The sequence below is a fragment of the Oculina patagonica genome, chromosome 6 (assembly GCF_052425735.1).
Source record: "Oculina patagonica isolate OP01 chromosome 6, crgOcupat, whole genome shotgun sequence".
Classification (NCBI taxonomy): Eukaryota; Metazoa; Cnidaria; class Anthozoa; order Scleractinia; family Oculinidae; genus Oculina; species Oculina patagonica.
Genome location: NC_135763.1, coordinates 8,711,933 through 8,730,383, shown reverse-complemented (window position 1 = coordinate 8,730,383; position 18,451 = coordinate 8,711,933).

Sequence of the window (18,451 nt, the reverse complement as noted above, 5' to 3'; positions counted from 1 at the left end):
GAATGATCCGGTCAAGAAAATTGTGGTTTTAGTATAAGTACATGAAAGTCTTGCAACACACAAGAAATGAGCAAAATCAATTGTACAAGCCAGATTGACCAGACCGGAATTACAGAAACAACCTCTTAAATATATCTAAAATCAATAATAATAAATCAAATAACTTTTAAGGGTAGACACATTTACTGCTGTTGTGGTCCTTGAAAATGAAACAAAAAGATATTGTAAATAAAGAGAAACTTGTTAAAAATCTCTGACGGGAGGCTGAGTAGTTGGTTGTATACAATAATAATAATAATAATTATAATAATAATAATAATAATAATAATAATAATCCCTTTAAAAATGTCATCGTGTGAATCAACAATAGTTATTTGCAAGTTATTACATAGTATCATAAGCAAATAATGGTCTTAAAGGGGAAAGCTTCTTAGCCCTGTGGATGCATTACAGACCTATATATGGGTAAGATGCAAATTTCGATTGTAGAATTATAGGCACGTAATACGTGCAGAGTGTAGAACTACATCTACAGTTACATACATACATACATACATACATACATACATACATACATACATACATACATACATACATACATACATACATACATACATACATACATACATACATACATACATACATACATACATACATACATACATACATACATACATACTTTATTGCATAGCTCCCCCTTGGGGGCTCTTCCGCCATACAGAAATTAAAAAGATAAAAGATAAAAATATTTACAAGAAAGAAGAAAAAAGAAAAAAATCAGAAAAAGGGGTATAGTTGAAATTAAAAATTCGCAATTAAAATTATATGCATTACAATTAAAGGGGTATTTACAAATTTGAAATACGTTTAAAAATGCTCTTTTTAAAAAGGTTCAGGTCATTTGTCTCTCTAATGTTCTTAGGCAAGTCATTAAAGAGCTTCGCCCCACGGTAGGCAAAAGATCTCTGCCCTGTTTTTAGTCTACACTTCGGCAGCTCAAGATCGTTTTTCTGCCTGGTGTTACGTGTGTGTGTTATTGAACGTCGCTGAAAACGAAGATAGCTTGGAGTGACATTATTTAAACATTTCCTTACCATTACTAGGTCGTTAAAAAGCAATTTATCTTTTACACTAACCCATTGAAGGGATTTCAGGGCCCCTGAAATGTGATCGAACTTTCGTAAGCCAGCTACGATCCTACAAGCATAGTTCTGAACTGACTGGAGTTTTCCCACATTCTCTTTACAATTATAGTTAACATTGTTTGCTGTTATATACTTGCTTAAACGTAGAACTTTGTTTGCGATCTGTATTTTTTCCTTTCTGTGCATTGTAAAGTTTTAACTGCTATTTTAAAAAGTTTAATAAAAATTTTAAAAATCTGTTTTGTCTATGGATTGACTGGATTGACTGCAACTATTGCAAGTGAGTTGATATTTTTGGAATTAACAATTCTACGAATCGTATTGATCACGAATCTTGTAAAATGATTGCGAAGTATGCTCATGAGACAAGCTGCTTCCATACTTGGTCGTGATTTTTTCGCCAGAATTATGACAAACCTCACATGGAACAGAATGTAAATACAAAGTGAGCCAAGCTAAATTAATTAAGGAAAGCAAAATGAATTTACCAACATTAACGCCATCGGGCCACAGACTAAAAGTAATTGATAATTGGTGAGAATTAAGGTGGCCCGCGGGTATTTATGAGGCTGACAGTTCCCTTTTTTAAGCGCGTTTTAAAACGGGAAAACGTGAAGCGATTGCTTAGATTTTTAAAAATCTGAAAGAATAATGCTTAAATTATATAAAATGATAAATTTTATGGCGATCAAACGCGATTTGTTAAGGTTATGAGCGATTTTCGGAAGCCTTCGTTTTTAATGAAATGTGATTATTTTTAAAATGCCACGGTGAATTTTTCTGTAACTACCCCACAACGCTGTCAAACAGTTGAAGTTGTCACAACAACTTACAGGAAAATCCACTCCGTAGATTTCCTGAACGAGCGACATCTTCATTTTGCCTTTGAAAACTGTTGTGTTATGCGTTTGACTTGACCGTCGCATAAATGTGATACTTATAATAACCCAGTACCAGCCGGTTTTGAGGCTGATGTCACCTTAAACTTGTGTGTTAAAGTTAAAAAGATCGTGTATATACATCAAATGTTAGCAGTCAATAAAGATGGATGGTTTTCAGCCGAAGTTTTGAAAATATCAAACAAATGACGTTATTTCAAATTGCGAAAAATTTGTCGATTTGTTTTGCATTTTTTTAAAGCTGCAGCTAGAACAGGATATTGCAAAGGTTCGTGCCAAGTTTCAGCGTATTTCGTTCATACGGTTTGACAAATTTCGGTCGCAAAGTCAGATACATTTGCTTTCCAAGCTCTAATCGCTTTGTAAACCTCGCATTTCGAATGAAATTATTCTGTTGTTGTTCGAAGAGAGGTGTTACTTCAAAATTCTGCACGATCTTCTGCCGTCAGGGAATACATGTGCAGGAACGATAATTGTCATTTTAGTAGTAACTATTTCAGGCTGTGTTATTTCCAAGTGACAGAAGATCATGCGGAATTTGAAAGTAACACCTCTCTTCGTAAACAACAGTATAATTTCATTCGAAATGCGGGGTTTACAAAGCGACCAGAACTTGGAAAGCAAATGTACCTGACTTTGCGACCGAAATTCTTCAAACCGTATGAAAGGAACACGCTGAAACTCGGCACAAACCTTTGTAATATCCTGTTCTAGCTGCAGCTTTAAAAAAATGCAAAACAAATCGACAAATTTTTCGCAATTTGAAATAACGTCATTTGTTTGATATTTTCAAAACTTCGGCTGAAAACCATCCATCTTTATTGACTGCTAACATTTGATGTATATACACGATCTTTTTAACTTTAACACACAAGATTAAGGTGACATCAGCCTCAAAACCGGCTGGTACTGGGTTATTATAAGTATCACATTTATGCGACGGTCAAGTCAAACGCATAACACAACAGTTTTCAAAGGCAAAATAAAGATGTCGCTCGTTCAGGAAATCTACGGAGTGGATTTTCCTGTAAGTTGTTGTGAGTAAACTTCAACTGTTTGGCAGCGTTTTGGGGTAATTGCAAAAAAATTCCTGACCGTGGCATTTTAAAAAATAATCGTATTTTATTAAAAACGAAGGCTTCCGAAAATCGCTCATAACTTTAATAAATCGCGTTTGATCGCTATAAAACTTATCATTTTATATAATTTAAGGATTTTTCTTTCAGATTCTCAAAAATCTAAGCAATCGCTTCACGTTTTTCCGTCTTAAAACGCGCTTAAAAAAGGGAACTGTCAGCCTCATAAATACCCTCGGGCCACCTTAAACATTGCTAAGAATAGATTTCCAGTTAACATCTGTCGAAATAAATAAATGATTCTCGCCTTTTATTCCTTTCGATCTTTAATATTTAATTCGAATTTAATATTTTTAATATTTAATTAACATAAATTTGCCTTCATGAACATAAATTCGTTTGTTTTACTGTAGTTAGTTTCGATACCAGACTTTATTTTTATTTTGCCGACTTTCCAAACTACGGCAATTTATTACTAGATTGTCCTTTTCGCCAAGAGAGAGGAATATATTCCTTTTGGAACTGAAATAATTCTTTTCAACAGTTTATAAGAACGAAGTATATTGCTCATAAATCTCGCTGCCTTATTGGTTTTTCTTTACGACAATCAAACACTGCGCGTTCACAAAAACAAATAAATAAATACGACTGTTTGCTGTCTAAGTTTTTACTTAGACAGGACTGACGGTTTGTTTGTAAAGCTTAATCTGCTGGGTTTTTCGTTCAGTCTGTATTTCACCGGCAATATTTCGCCGAAGTTATATAATACCATTTAATAAAACCATGGCCAGACATCTTTGGCCAATAACCTGTGAATAATAAGTAGCAGGTTTATTAATCATAAACCTCTTGAGGAACTACTTCCGAAAAGGGCTTTTTGATTTAATTACCCAAATTGTACATGTGTTGCATTCCCACGAGATGGCCGCTATTTTGAATTGTGGCAAACTTGGGGCAAACCTTTGCCTGTGAAAATCCACGAGAAAATTTGCAGGCAATCTATGTAACCTGAAATTCTAAAATTTGACCAACATAATATTTTACCAGACCTCTTTAGTTTACAGCGTTTAAGTGTTTCACAGGTCAATTTATACAGAAATTATTTGAGATTGGATTCAGGCTTTTTCCATACACTGTTTTTTGCGGCATGTTTGCCCCAATTCAAAATGGCGGCCTATCTCTTGAAAAGGCCTACTTGAATTACCAAGAAAGCGAAGCAATAATTAATTGTGGAGGATGAAATGAAATTCAGATCAACGTTAATGCCAGCGATTCAATAAATATTTCTACCGAACCAATTGGAAAGCGCTGAGGTTGAAGTTAATGGATTCTTGCGTAAAAATTGCGGCTTTACGACCAAAATAAGATAAAATACTAAAAATGATACAAAATAAAGATGTTTTCGAATGACTTGTTTATACGCAACCGTTTACAAAACAGTTAAAAGTCGTATAAATCAGTTTTAAATCAAATAAAATTTGTAAAATATAAATAACTGAAACGCTAAAAAGTTTTACATGATGTTTGTAAAATTAACTTAAAAAGTAATAATAAAAGTTAAATTAGATTTTAAGAAATAAAGGAAATGATCTTCGCAGTGATTAGCACAAAACATAACGTTTTGTATTTGCTTTGCTTTACTAAAGGTCATTAGTTTCTATACTTAAGTGTTTCCCCTTAGCCTACTCATTGAACGTTCGGTGAATTAAATAGTCCTTTCTGTGCGTCAAGTGAAGTTTTATGGAATTAAAATAAATCTTTGTGTTGGCTTATGACAAGCCATGCTTTCGACTGATTATGAAATTTGGGCAGAGTTGCGGAGCAGAGTGAACAAACTGCCTCTTGTCGGTAAGTGAAAAAAAGTGTTTCTTTCTTTTTTATTTTGTTTAACGACATTTTGGATTGCAGTACATTTCAAGAATGACCACCTCCCCCGAGGTAGCTAGGTGTCGATCGTCCCTGGAAAATGAATGAACACAATTAATTCTGTATTTCTTTCCTCCATAGAAAAATGGTCGAACCCGAGAACGGTACAATTTGTGGACTACCTCAATGGCTACCAATCCCAAACAATGACACCACCTCGTTTATTTATGATGTCGTTCTGTCCGCCGTTGACATACCTTTCTGCGCCTTCGCGTTTTTTACAAATCTGGCTGTCATTGTAGCTGTTATCAAGACACCGTCCCTGCAAAGCCCGTGCAATATTCTGCTGTGCAGTCTGGCCACTACTGATTGTTTGACCGGTTTGGTCGCTCAGCCGATATTTGTTGCCTGGCGTTTGATGATCCACCGCATCCATGAATCCTGCGATCATCAGTTTGAACTGTATAAGGCGTTTTCAGTGTGCCTATCCGCTCTCACAGGATGGTCGTTCGCTAACATCACCCTTATCAGCTTTGATCGCCATTACGCACTCGCAAAGCCTTTAAAGTACCGTACAAACGTGACCAAGAAAGGTACATGCATTATTGTAAATTTAATCTTTGCGAAAAAAAAAAGCATTCCATGGGAAAAGCTTTGAGCTGGGTAGCTTTGTCTATCAGAATAACATCTTCAAAATTTAGAAATATCATTTTCAATTTCCGGAAAAATGCATATGCCCCTTTAGGGAACATTCATTATTTATGCCAGGGGGTGGGCTGGCAAGAATTGAGGGGGGTCATGAGGGGGGGTCACCTTCAAATTTTGCAGTCAAAGAGCTGGGCTATTTGTTTTCTTATTAACACTTCTATTCAATTATGATCGTGTGTATTACAGTATTAATGCCAATACAAAATTAAAACAGTCTTAATTTCGTGAAAATGATGTTGCAATGTTGTGTCCAGATCATGTTTGGCGGAATATAACTGGCACCAGGGGAGTTTCCTCCGTATTGTTTTCACTCTTCGAGGACACTGAGCTACTGTGGTGCACAAGAACGATGTCCTATTCACTGTAACTTTCGCCTTCAAAATAAGCACTGGTTGTTAGTAGGCTAGTTCATTGAGGGGGGGGGGGGAGTCATTATGTTTTTCTTTTGTTTGGAAGAGGGTCAACATGTTTTGGTTAGTCTATAATGAGTCTTGCCAGCCCACCCCCTGGCATAAATAATGAATGGTCCCTTACGTTTCACTAAAATCTTCCATCAGGAATTTGCATCATTCACTTGAATCCGCTTGTAAAACTAAATTAATCCTACTCGAAGTCATATTTCACCGTTAAATAAATCTCTTGATTTAGCGTAAACAGCCATTTTGCAAATTTAAAGTTCAACGCTGCCAATCTGATGAACTGCAAGTGGATAGGACTTTCACCAAGCTCATTTCAAAGCTCTACAAAAGGGATGGACTGCTTCTACTTTTGATATGTGAAACTTGGTCATCACTGTGTTCCCAAGGTACCCTAAAATCCCGGTTATAAGCCCTGGGCTTATACAACTTCGTAAAGGGTTTTGAGTGGGCTTATAAACGGAGGGGCTACAATTCGGGGGGGGGGGGGAGGGGGGCATATAAGCGCACTATTATGGTCTGTCCCCTTAGAATGGTAAGTGTTTGAACCTCGAGGTGGCGTCGTCCCTTATGAAACTTTGTTGTGTATAAGAATTTTAACTTACTGAGTCACATAATTTTTTTCTGGATCAACTGCTCAAACTCGCACAAACCCTTTTTTTATCTGAGAAAAAGGATCAACAAAGCTAGCTGTCATTTTTTCCGTCAACAGAGGCAGTAAGAGCAGTAACAATTACGGGAACAGTATGCCTGTTGGTGACGATTTTGGTGCGTTTTATTTTACCCGAGCTCTACGCGTTTTTCCTGCTGCTGGTTTGTGCTGTGAGTTTTGTCATTCTTCCAATTGTGTACCACGTTTTAATCTTCATTGCCATTCGTCGCCATAACAACCAGGTGGTGGACGCCGTTCCAGGGCAGAATGTGTCCGTTTTATTTAGGCGGGAAAAGAAAGCGGCCATTGATATGATCATTGTTATCGCTGTTCTAATGCTTTGCGTTGTTCCTCAAATAGCCGTCAATATGTTTCAAGGGTTATTTCCTGTGGCATTTGAATTCTTATATGCCCCGTTTCATGCTTTTGTGTATATCAATTCCTCCATAAATCCTGTTATTTATTTGGTGCGGAATCGTGAGTTAAGAAATGCAGTACGATCCATGATTTCCGTTTGATTACTAATCCCGCTACCTCATGCCAACTACAGACGCGGAAGGCCAAACCATAGCTTTCCTTGACACAAGTAACACGGTGTATGCGAATGGTCAAGTGAAAGTGGGCGTGTACAGAAAACCCACGCACACAAACAAATATCTCGCCTTCGAGTCACATAGTCCCGCACAAAACAAACGAGCTGTAGTTAAGACACTGATGGATCGTGCCAAATTTTTCCCTCGACGTCTGAGCGGAAACAGAGCGAATAACAACAAGTAATCGGTGACCTTAAAGTCAACGGATCCCCCAAAGTTTCATCGATCGTTGCCTTAAAAATAAGGAAAACAGAAAACCAAGAAAATGAAGATAGTCCAAGGGCTTACGCTTCAATCCCTTATGTTAAGGGTGTCTCCGAGAGAGTTCGACGTGTGCTTAGCAGAGAAAACATTAGAACCACTTTCAAGCCTGTTAAAACGCTGGGCAGTATCATTAAGAAACCGAAAGACCGCCCCTCTACAAATCAATTGAAGGGAATTGTGTACAAAGTCAAGTGCAAAACATGTGATTTTGCCTATGTTGGAGAGAGCAAAAGATCTTGGAATTCGCGCGGCGCAGAGCACAAACCTGGCTCAAAATCAAACAACGAAAGCGCAATAAAACTTCACGCGGAAACAACAACCCATGACATCAGTTCATCCAGATTACGTGGAAATTTCAGAAAGAAACGTGAATAATAGACAACAACGCCTTTTCCTAGAAGCGCTACATTCCATCCAGGACATTAACTGCGTGAACGAACATACACATTTTCCGCAAGTTTATTTAGCATTGGGAAAATCCCTAGAGACCGGCCGGCGGCGTATAAAAACGTATTATGCAAAAAAAGAACTGAACCAATTTAACTCTGATGAAGGTAACAGAGAGTTACCGAAAATTCAGTTTTTAAACGTTTTTAACAGTTTTTTTTTTAAACCAATTTTAAGATCAGATACAATCTCTTCGTGACCATTAATAACACAGTCCCTTTAAGAATGATATCGTGTGAATCATCAACAGTTATTTGCAACTCATTACATAGTATCATAGGCAATTAAAATAATGTTCTTACAGAAGATAGCTTCTTAGCCCTGTGGATGCATTACAGGCCTATATATGGGTAAAATGCAAATTTCAAAGTAGACTTATAGTTATGTAACGCGTGCAGAGTGTAGAACTACATTTACAATTACATGTATATGATGACAATTATAGTTAACATTGTATGCTGTTATATACATATTATAAAAAGTACGTACGAATTTTGTTTGCGATGTATATTTTTTCTTTCTGTGCGCGCATTGTAAAGTTTTAACAGCTAAAAATTTTAAAAATATGTTTTTCTATGTTTGGATTGACTGCAACGATCTGGAGATGAGTAGCCGTGTTTTTTTTTTTCTAAAAAAATTAAGAATTAAACGAATCATATTAATCACGATCGCAGAGCATGCTCAGAAGACAAGATGCTTCCATACTTATTTTTTTGGTCGTGATTTTCCGCCAGAATTATGACAAACCTCGCATGGAACAGAGTGTAAATACAAAGTGAGCCAAGCTAAACTATAATTAAGGGAAGCGAAGTGAAATTAGCAACTTAACGCCGACGGAACATAGAATAAAAACAATCGTAAAGTAGTGAGGATTGTGCATTGCTAAGAATAGATTTCCAGTCTACATCTGTCAAAATAAATACTAATGATTCTCGTCTTTTATTCCTTTTAATCTTTAATATTCAATTCAAAATTAAATTTGCCTTCATGAACATAAATTTGTTTGTTTTACTGAAGTTAATTTCGATATACTGGACTGTTTATTTTTTCTTGCCGACTTACCAAACTACGGCACTTTATTACTAGATTGTCCTTTTCGCCAAGAGAGAGGATTCCTTTTGGAACCCAAATAAATAAATAAATAAATAAATAAAGCGTTTCAACAGTATATTGCTCATAAATCTCGCTGCCTTATAGATTTTTCTGTACGGCAATCAAAAACTGCACTTCGCAAAAATAAATAAATAAAAACGACTGTTTTTCTGTTTAAGTTTTTACTTCCGGAAGTTTGTCTGACAGTTGGTCTGTAAAGCTGAAAATCTGTTGAGTTTTTTGCGTTCACTTTGTATTTCACCGGCAATATTTTGTCGAAGTTACATAATACCATATAATAATAGCAAATAATAGCATGGCCAGAAATCTTGGGCCAATAACCTGTGAATAATAAGTAGCAGGTTTATTTATCATAAACCTCTAGAGGAACTTCTTCCACAAAGGGCTTTTCGATTTAATTTCTCAAATTGTACATATGTTGCATTCCCACGGAGATCGCCGCTATTTTGAATTGTGGCAAACTTGGAGTAAACCTTTGTCTGTGAAAATCTACGACAAAATTTGCAGACATTCTATTTAACCTGCCGTTCTAAAATTTGATCAAAATAATATTTTACCAGACTTCTTTAGTTTACAGCGTTTAAGAGTTTCACAAGTCAATTAATACAGAAATTTTTCGAGATTTCATGGGTTCAGGCATTTTCCATACACTGTTTTGCGCCATGTTTGCCCCAATTCCGGTCAAAATGGCGGCCTATACCGTGAAAAGCCCTATTTAAATTTCATGTACTAAGCGAACCAGTAATTAAATGTGGAGGGTGAAATGAAATTCAGATCAACTTTAATGCCAGCAATTAAATAAATGTTTCTACCGAACCAATTGGAAAGCGCTGAGGTTCGAAGACAATAGATTCTTACATTTAAATTGTGGCTATGCGACCAAAATAAAGTAGAATATTAAAAATAATACAAAATAAAGATGTTTTCGAATGATTTGTTTATACGCAACCGTTGACAAAACTGTTAAAAATCGTATTAAACAGTTTTTTTATCGAATAGAATTAGTAAAATAAATGACTGAAACGCTAAAAGGTCTTACATGATGTTTGTAAAATTAAGTTAAAAAGTAATAATAAAAGTTTAAAAGAAATTTTAAGAAATAAAAGAAAATTATCTTCGCAGTGATTAGCATAAAACGTAACGTTTCGTATTTTCTTTGCTTTAATTAGTTTCTTAATCGATTCTTAAGTTACGTGTTTTCCCTTTAGCCTACTCATTGAACGTTCGGCGATTAAAATAGTTCTTTCTGTGCGTCAAGTGAAGTTTTATGGAATTAAAACAAATCTTTGTGTTGGCTTATAACAAGTCATGCTTTCGACTGATTATGAAATCTGGGCAGACTTGCGGAGCAGAGTGAACACACTGCCTTACGTCGGTAGGTTAAAAAGTACATATTTTTTGTTTAGTGATAATTGGATTTTTAATTTCATAACTGACCATTTACTCGAAGTGTCCCTGGAAATGAATGAACACAATTAACTCTGCATTTCGTTTCCTAGAGAAATGGTTGAATGTGAGAATGGTACAATCTGTGGACTACCTCAGTGCATGAAACCACGTAAGAGCTTTTTAATAGTATGTTTTAAGTCATCGGTATATATCTCAACTGCTGGACTTCCCCGCCATAACACGCTTTTTGTGCCGAGATAATTTTCGTAAGGTTACAAGTCTTCATTTTCAGACCAACATCATTAACATAATTCATTACACTCCGATAATGTTTTATTATTGCAGTGTTAATTAAGTAAAATACTAATAAGGGCCATTTATACTAAAGTCGCGGCTTATGTAAGCGGTGAACTGACCATAGAAATCAACCTCGCCCCAAGGGCTCAAATTACCAAGCGAAAAGCCCTGGGAACGAGGTTGCATAAAAATGGTACAAAATCACTGTTCGCGTCTTTTTCGCGGCTAATATAAGCCTTGGGTTTAGAGCTAGTCTTAAATAAGCCGCGGCTTAAAATCTCTCGTATGAATGGCCCTATTGTGTCGTAAAACCAACTTTAACAGAGTAGGCAAAGCCTGGAGCCTGGGGACATAAGCTTCCTTATTATTAATCGGGCGTGGCCGATTTAAGGTTTACCCTTTGGTCGTCGTAGAGCGTAGTCTCCTGGCGCGGCCAAAAAGACGGGGATAGCTCGGGGTTGCTACAAAACCGCTACGGGTGACGCATACCGCAATGGTTTTCATTTTAGTTTTGACAGGAAATCGTTGCAGGCACACTTGGTCGACTTTTGGGTTAATGTGTAATCAGGTTGTGTTTTTTTGCTTCGGCGGAAGGACAGAGAAAAAAGCTTACGGTGCAAAGTACAGTATGGGGCCCAGTTCTCGGCCACTTTTGACGTAAACTTGTATTTCTTACCTCAGAAGAACCGCAGGAACTTGAAATTTCTCGCAGAGCTAGCTACATTATTCAGCTTTTTGGTGTAAAGCTATCGACCGGTCAAAAATTAATTTGCCCGAGCAATAATAAAAATAAAAGCTCCATTTGTGGGCCCAGTTCTCGGCCACCTTGGCCCAGTTCTCGGCCACTTTTGACGTAAACTTGTATTTCTTACCTCAGAAGAACCGCAGGAACTTGAAATTTCTCCCAGAGCTAGCTACATTATTCAGCTTTTTGGTGTAAAGCTATCGACTGGTCAAAAATTAATTTGCCCGAGCAATAATAAAAATAAAAGCTCCATTTGTGGGCCCAGTTCTCGGCCACCTTGGCCCAGTTCTCGGCCACTTTTGACGTAAACTTGTATTTCTTACCTCAGAAGAACCGCAGGAACTTGAAATTTCTCCCAGAGCTAGCTACATTATTCAGCTTTTTGGTGTAAAGCTATCGACCGGTCAAAAATTAATTTGCCCGAGCAATAATAAAAATAAAAGCTCCATTTGTGGGCCCAGTTCTCGGCCACCTTGGCCCAGTTCTCGGCCACTTTTGACGTAAACTTGTATTTCTTACCTCAGAAGAACCGCAGGAACTTGAAATTTCTCCCAGAGCTAGCTACATTATTCAGCTTTTTGGTGTAAAGCTATCGACTGGTCAAAAATTAATTTGCCCGAGCAATAATAAAAATAAAAGCTCCATTTGTGGGCCCAGTTCTCGGCCACCTTGGCCCAGTTCTCAGCCACTAAAAAGCTTGTGCGTAATTATCTGTAAAAAAATGCTCAATTAATTTTCACAGTCATAAAATCACTCTGTAAACCTATTTATACTATATCGATCCCAAATTATTTTTATGATGCTTTGTTTTACTTTAGAAAAGAAGGATTTTAACGCGCCTAGTTGCCTATGTGCAGGTTCTGGCAAAACCGCATTGTGTGACCCGTGCATTTAGATGGTTTATTTTGCAGTGAAAAGGTCTTGAAATATTTAGGTGTTGTAGAAATAATAGACAAGACAAGAGTCAGCTCAAAACTTAGAGATAAGATTGAACTTTATTTTTAAAACATTTATTTCTTTCATTCTGGCAGCAGCAGATGAAATTATATTAAAAACCAAGCGCTAAGCTGTGATAGCGAGCAGGGTGGCCGAGACGGCTGGCAAATACGCAAACGTCGCAAGAAAAAATTTCGAAGTAAATTAAGACCAAAAAATACAACGGTTCAACGAAAAGTTAACTAAAGCAGAAAGCTGAATTATTCTACGTTTCACATGCCAAAAATTAGCTCGTATGGTGGGGGCTTTTGGATAAAATACGAATTTAACTACATCCATGAATTTGGAGCCGTAAACAAACAACTACCTCCGCGTAAACTCGACGTGTGAGCTTTCTATATCGAATTGAACGATCAAACTCAAGATACTTAAAGCACATGAATCAGTCTATCGTTTGAAGGAAATACCTTTTCTTTTTGATTCAACTGGAGTGTGAAAAAACGCGTTAAACACAAAGTGGCCGAGAACTGGACCCGGCCGAGAACTGGGCCGATATATTCACCATTGTGAAATTGCACTTACTTTGACAAGTTAAAGTTATTTTTGTAAATGAAAAAGGTAACGTCATTGATGTCACGCAGTGTTTTTTTTAGCAAACTAGATGGTTTGCTGGTTTCTGACTATGAATGGGGGTGTGATCTTGCGGTATATTTTTTGAGCCTGACTCCGCCGTAAAACTTTTTTTTTATTTAGGAAGAACTGTGTCGATTTTCATTTCGAACAATTGGTCGTCAAGTCGTTTGTCACAAAGAGTAGAATGTTTGTACAGCATGTTTTGGAATTATTTTAGATTTGGTTAGTAAGACGCTTCTGAAGACCTGAGCAAAACATTGGGAATGTACAGTATTAATAGGAACTTGAATGGAATTTTTCACAAGTTGGATAAAGGTATCAACTGAAAAAAATGGAATTCAAAATGAGAACTTGGATTTTGTTGTAATTAAATTTTATCGCGGATTGGATGCATAATATCACGGCTTTGAAAGTCTTCAAATAATTAGAAAGGTTCCTTTCTTCCTTTTGATCTTATTGTTATTTTCATGTATTGATTATTCGAAAGTGGTTTTCGTTGATACGAAAAAAAAACGGGTTTTCACTGAATTGCTTGAAGTATTTTTAGACGTGATAATATTGGCTTAATCAAATTACATTGTGCACGAAATATTTGTTATTCTTTTGTCTTGAAACTTTGAGGAAATTGAAATTTTTGTTTGACAGTAGTGTATGAAAGGCATTTTATAGAACTGAATAAAAAATAAGAAACATTGATAAAGGTTATTTCAAAGATTTATTTTGCCTGATTTTGAAGGGTTTCAGGAGTTTTAAAGAGTGCTGGTAAACGGCTGTATGTTGTTTGTGATTACGGATCTTATTTAGTTTCGAACGCTCTAATTTTTGAAAGGTTAAAACAGGTTAAAACCGGGCGGTTTCATGAGTTTTTTGGGTAGAAAGGTACGGTGGTGGTAAAAAAAAAATGTTTAGAAAGGAATGACTGTAGTAGCACGTAAGTCGGAGGTTTGCGTGAGTCACGGGGTATAGTATGCGTGAGCTGGATTTCCGGCGTCATAACGGCATGTTTTGTTTACTGAAAGATACACTCGACGTTTAGTTAGCTTAGTCGGCTTGGGAAACTATTTTAAAAATGAATGTTGTAATAGTTAATTAATAGTAATCTAGAATTAACCCACTCTCGATTGGAGTCTGTTCTGGATTCGCGCTACCTTTTCGCCGCGAAGGAATTTTGTAAAATTTCGCTAGTGGAAAGAGGTACTGTAAGAACAGTATCAATAACTCAAAAGGAGAAACTTCTTTGTAGCTCTGAATTAAGACGTATGATAAAATTTTAGAATAAGAAACTTTCGATATATGGTTTTCATATTGTTTTTGTCAATTTCCTTTTGTGGCAGATTTTTTGAGAATCAGCTTTTCTTTCGTGTGATGACAGACACAGGACAGAACGAGAGGTGGATGAGAAAGATGCCGAAGATGAATAGGCACCGAAAAACGACAAGAACCGTCAAGGACTTATCTTTAGAGGGCGGGGAGTTTTGGCATACTGTATTTCGAGGACTGGACTGGACTAGTAAAACGCGGACTAGTAAAACGCGGACTTGTAAAACGCGGACTAGTATAACGCGGACTAGTAAAACGCGGACTTGTAAAAGGCGGACTAGTAAAACGCGGACTAGTAAAACGCGGACTTGTAAAACGAGGACTAGTAAAACGCGGACTTGTAAAACGCGGACTTGTAAAACGAGGGCTTGTTAAGCACGGACTTGTAGAACGCGGACACTAAACGGAAACTAAACGGTTTAGCGAGCGAAACAATTTGTGTTTGAAGCTCTTGTGTGTTTCTTCGACGGCATATTTCTAGCTTTTTTGAGCACTCTATGGTCTGTTTTAGCGTGGAGATGTTTTTGCAGTATAGCACATGTTCGTTCTGCAAACCCCTACTAAAACAACGGGATTGATGCTATGAGTTGTGTGCATATGTTTCTTTCTTTCCACTACTTGACGTCTGTTGAGTGCAGTCGTTTGTATTGCTCGCACGAGGTAGAACGGGGCCCGTCCAGAAATCAACAGTCAATCGTAAATAAAGGTGACGGGCCTACACGACTCCTACGTTCGTGACATTGGAATATTTGCCGTTAAATGTTTAAGTTCGGTCTTTCGACCTTATTTGCTTCTGACTTCTTTCTGAGGGTACTGTTTTAATTTGGGGGCAGTATGTGGTAAATAAAGGTGACGGGCCTACACGACTCCTACGTTCGTGACATTAGAACATTTGCCGTTATATGTTCAAATTCGGTCTTTCGACCTTATTTGCTTCTGACTTCTTTCTGAGGTTACTGTTTTTTTGAGACATTATGTATTGAAGAGAGCCGTAAGATGATTGTGGCCAAGGAATTCGAAGTGTCTAGAGGCGTTTTACAAGTCCGCGTTTTACTAGTCCGCGTTTTACTAGTCCAGTCCAGTCTACAAGTTAAAGACACATCAAGACCACCCCACTGTGAATTGCCATAGCACAGACAAAATTATAGTCAATATCTTATGTGTTTTTAAGAGAATTACATAAGAACCAAGGCATGTCTTGTCTTGCCTTACATTGACATGCAATAATTTGGAAATACTAAGCTCGTAACAGTTTAAGACAGAATCCATCAGGAATTTGAGTAACATTAATTTTAGTTACGCAAAAATTGAGCACCAGAATAATTTAAATCCTTGTGTTCTTTCATACCTTGTTAAAGGCTTGACATGTGATAACACCAACATAACACCAACAACAGTTCTTTATCAGTGGGGATTGAAGAAAAAAATGGAAACATCATCACACAGTTGACCCCCATGCAAAAACACTCCAGGATGTCACGGGACTGTTTGGTGTCCGTCTGCCAATTTCTAACTTCAAATTCCAATGTTAAATTCACATTAAATTTTCAATATTTCTTAGTTGTCTAAATTTTACTAATTCTTTTAAAAAAACTATCACCTGCCAAACATCCCCAAAAATCACTCAAAAAATTACAAAATACCGCAATACATAGATACATGGGATGAGTGAAGTTTCCTTGTATTCCTTGAAACACCAACAAGATATTTCCGTTTAAGGTGGCTGATAATGGGTTTCAGTATTTCCCAGTCCTTATACTTTGGTTCAGTACTAAAAGCCTTCATCAATTGCTATTACAGTAATGGTATGAAACAAATGTTCAATCATTCGTCAACAAGTTGTGATCATTTTCTTGACAATAGTAGTTCCCCGGTAAACAGTTGTAGTACTGTCCCATCAAAGTGCAATGCCTGGAAAATACCGAAAAGCACACGACCGTCAGGTGAAACCGCACCTTACAGTATTACCAATACACTGCACTTTGCTAAGTCAAACTTTACATTGTCTAGTCGTCTACTTCAATCGTTTATTTGTATTGTGTGAGATACATTTATAAATTGAAACCATCATGTCATTAAGTAATAATGCAATCTCGACAACGTTCTAGATATTATATTATGCACACTAATACAGCTCATGCAAGCCCTGTGACTTACACAAACACAGTCGGACTGAGTGCTACTTAAGTAACTGCTTCGTGGTTTCTGCTGTACTGAACCCTGCCTTTCAAGGCAAAGCGCCCGATTTTAAGCTTCTCAAGCTTCTCAATGTTCTTGTTGAATTTATGCGCGCGCTGCCAATATATGGTCAAAATGTTATTGATATCTGTCATCCGTACATAACATGTATCCTGCGATAAACGTAGGTTGCGAAGATTCATCCGAAGTCTTATAAAGCGCTGCATAATTACAGTTTTTCTATCTTCAAAATTTGTTTCGTTGACAATTTGTTGAATAATAAAACAATTATCCTGCTCAAACTTGAGGAATATCGTCTGATTTTAGTCATCTCGGCCTACGGCCTCGTCTACTAAGTATTAGGCGATTTCGCAGGATAATTTTTAATTATCTTCAGAAAATAAAAATATCACAAAGCCTAAAACTTTAGGCTTTGTAATAGCGCCTAATCTTAATCTTAAACCCAGCTATGCTTGGAAGTATTTCCGATCTCCTGCAATCCCAAACATATACTTTGTCTACTTTGCCTATTAATAGGAAATAGTTTAGAAAGGGGCATTCAGAAGTAGTAATACCTATTAATACATCTTTTAAACATGTTTAAACTTAAGTGAACAAAATATTTTGATACAGAATAAAAGTAGAATTCAAAATCTTTCAAAAAAAGTTTTGAATATACACATGCCAGTCAAAAAGAAGGTACCTTAAGGTTTCCGATTCAACGGTAAACTTCAAGGTAAGAAGTTTTTATTTAGTGGGTATTTTATTTAAATGAATCAAACTAAAAGAACTTCATCAAACATTCAAACGAAAATTGAAAGAATGACATTAAATTAGGCAAAAGGTAAGTTGAGTATTTTAACCGATTAAAATATACTTCTGTTTCTTCTTTCCCTCGTAGCTATGACTCAAAATGAAAATGATACATTCTGTGGTCTACCTCAGTGGCTACAAATCCCAAGCAACGACACTGCCTCCTTCATAAGTGATGTCGTTCTGTCCGCCGTTAACGTACCTTTCTGCGTCTTTGCGTTCATTGGAAACCTGGCTGTCATTGTAGCTGTTATCAAGACACCTTCCCTACAAAGCCCCTGCAATATTCTGCTGTGCAGTCTGGCCACTACTGATTGTTTGACCGGTTTGATAGCTCAGCCGATATTTGTTGCCTGGCGTTTGATGATTCACCGCATCCATGAATCCTGCGATCATCAGTTTGAACTTTTTAATGCGTATTCTGTATGTCAAGCAGCCTTTGCAGGATGGTCGTTGGCCAATATCACCCTGATTAGCTTTGACCGCCATTTTGCACTCGCAAAGCCTTTGGTTTACCGAACATCCGTGACAAAGAAAGGTAATAATTTTAATATATAAAGTCAATATTACAATTATAGCCATTTTGATCATTGCTACTTAGGCCTACCAAAGCTGAATTAATATGAGGCGTGGAAAGTTGCTAGAATTAGGAGGTGCTGATCAGGTCTCGACTTGTTACACCGCTTAGGTCGGAAGCCTACTGAGAAACGTGAATTATTGCACCTCCAATACCAGTGAAAGTACCGCGAGTTGACTTATTGTAAAGAGTAGGGCACAAAGTTCCCCGGGTTGTGGTCTGGTCTTTACCTGATGTACTGTCTAGGTTGGGCTGGAAATGCTCGGAGACATAACCTGATTGAAGCTTCTCTAGAAATCCGATGGTAAACATAGTATTCAGCATTCAGTGTGTGCAGAAAACGCCATTCCAGTCAAAGCGCGCGTACAATTCGACATGCGCCTA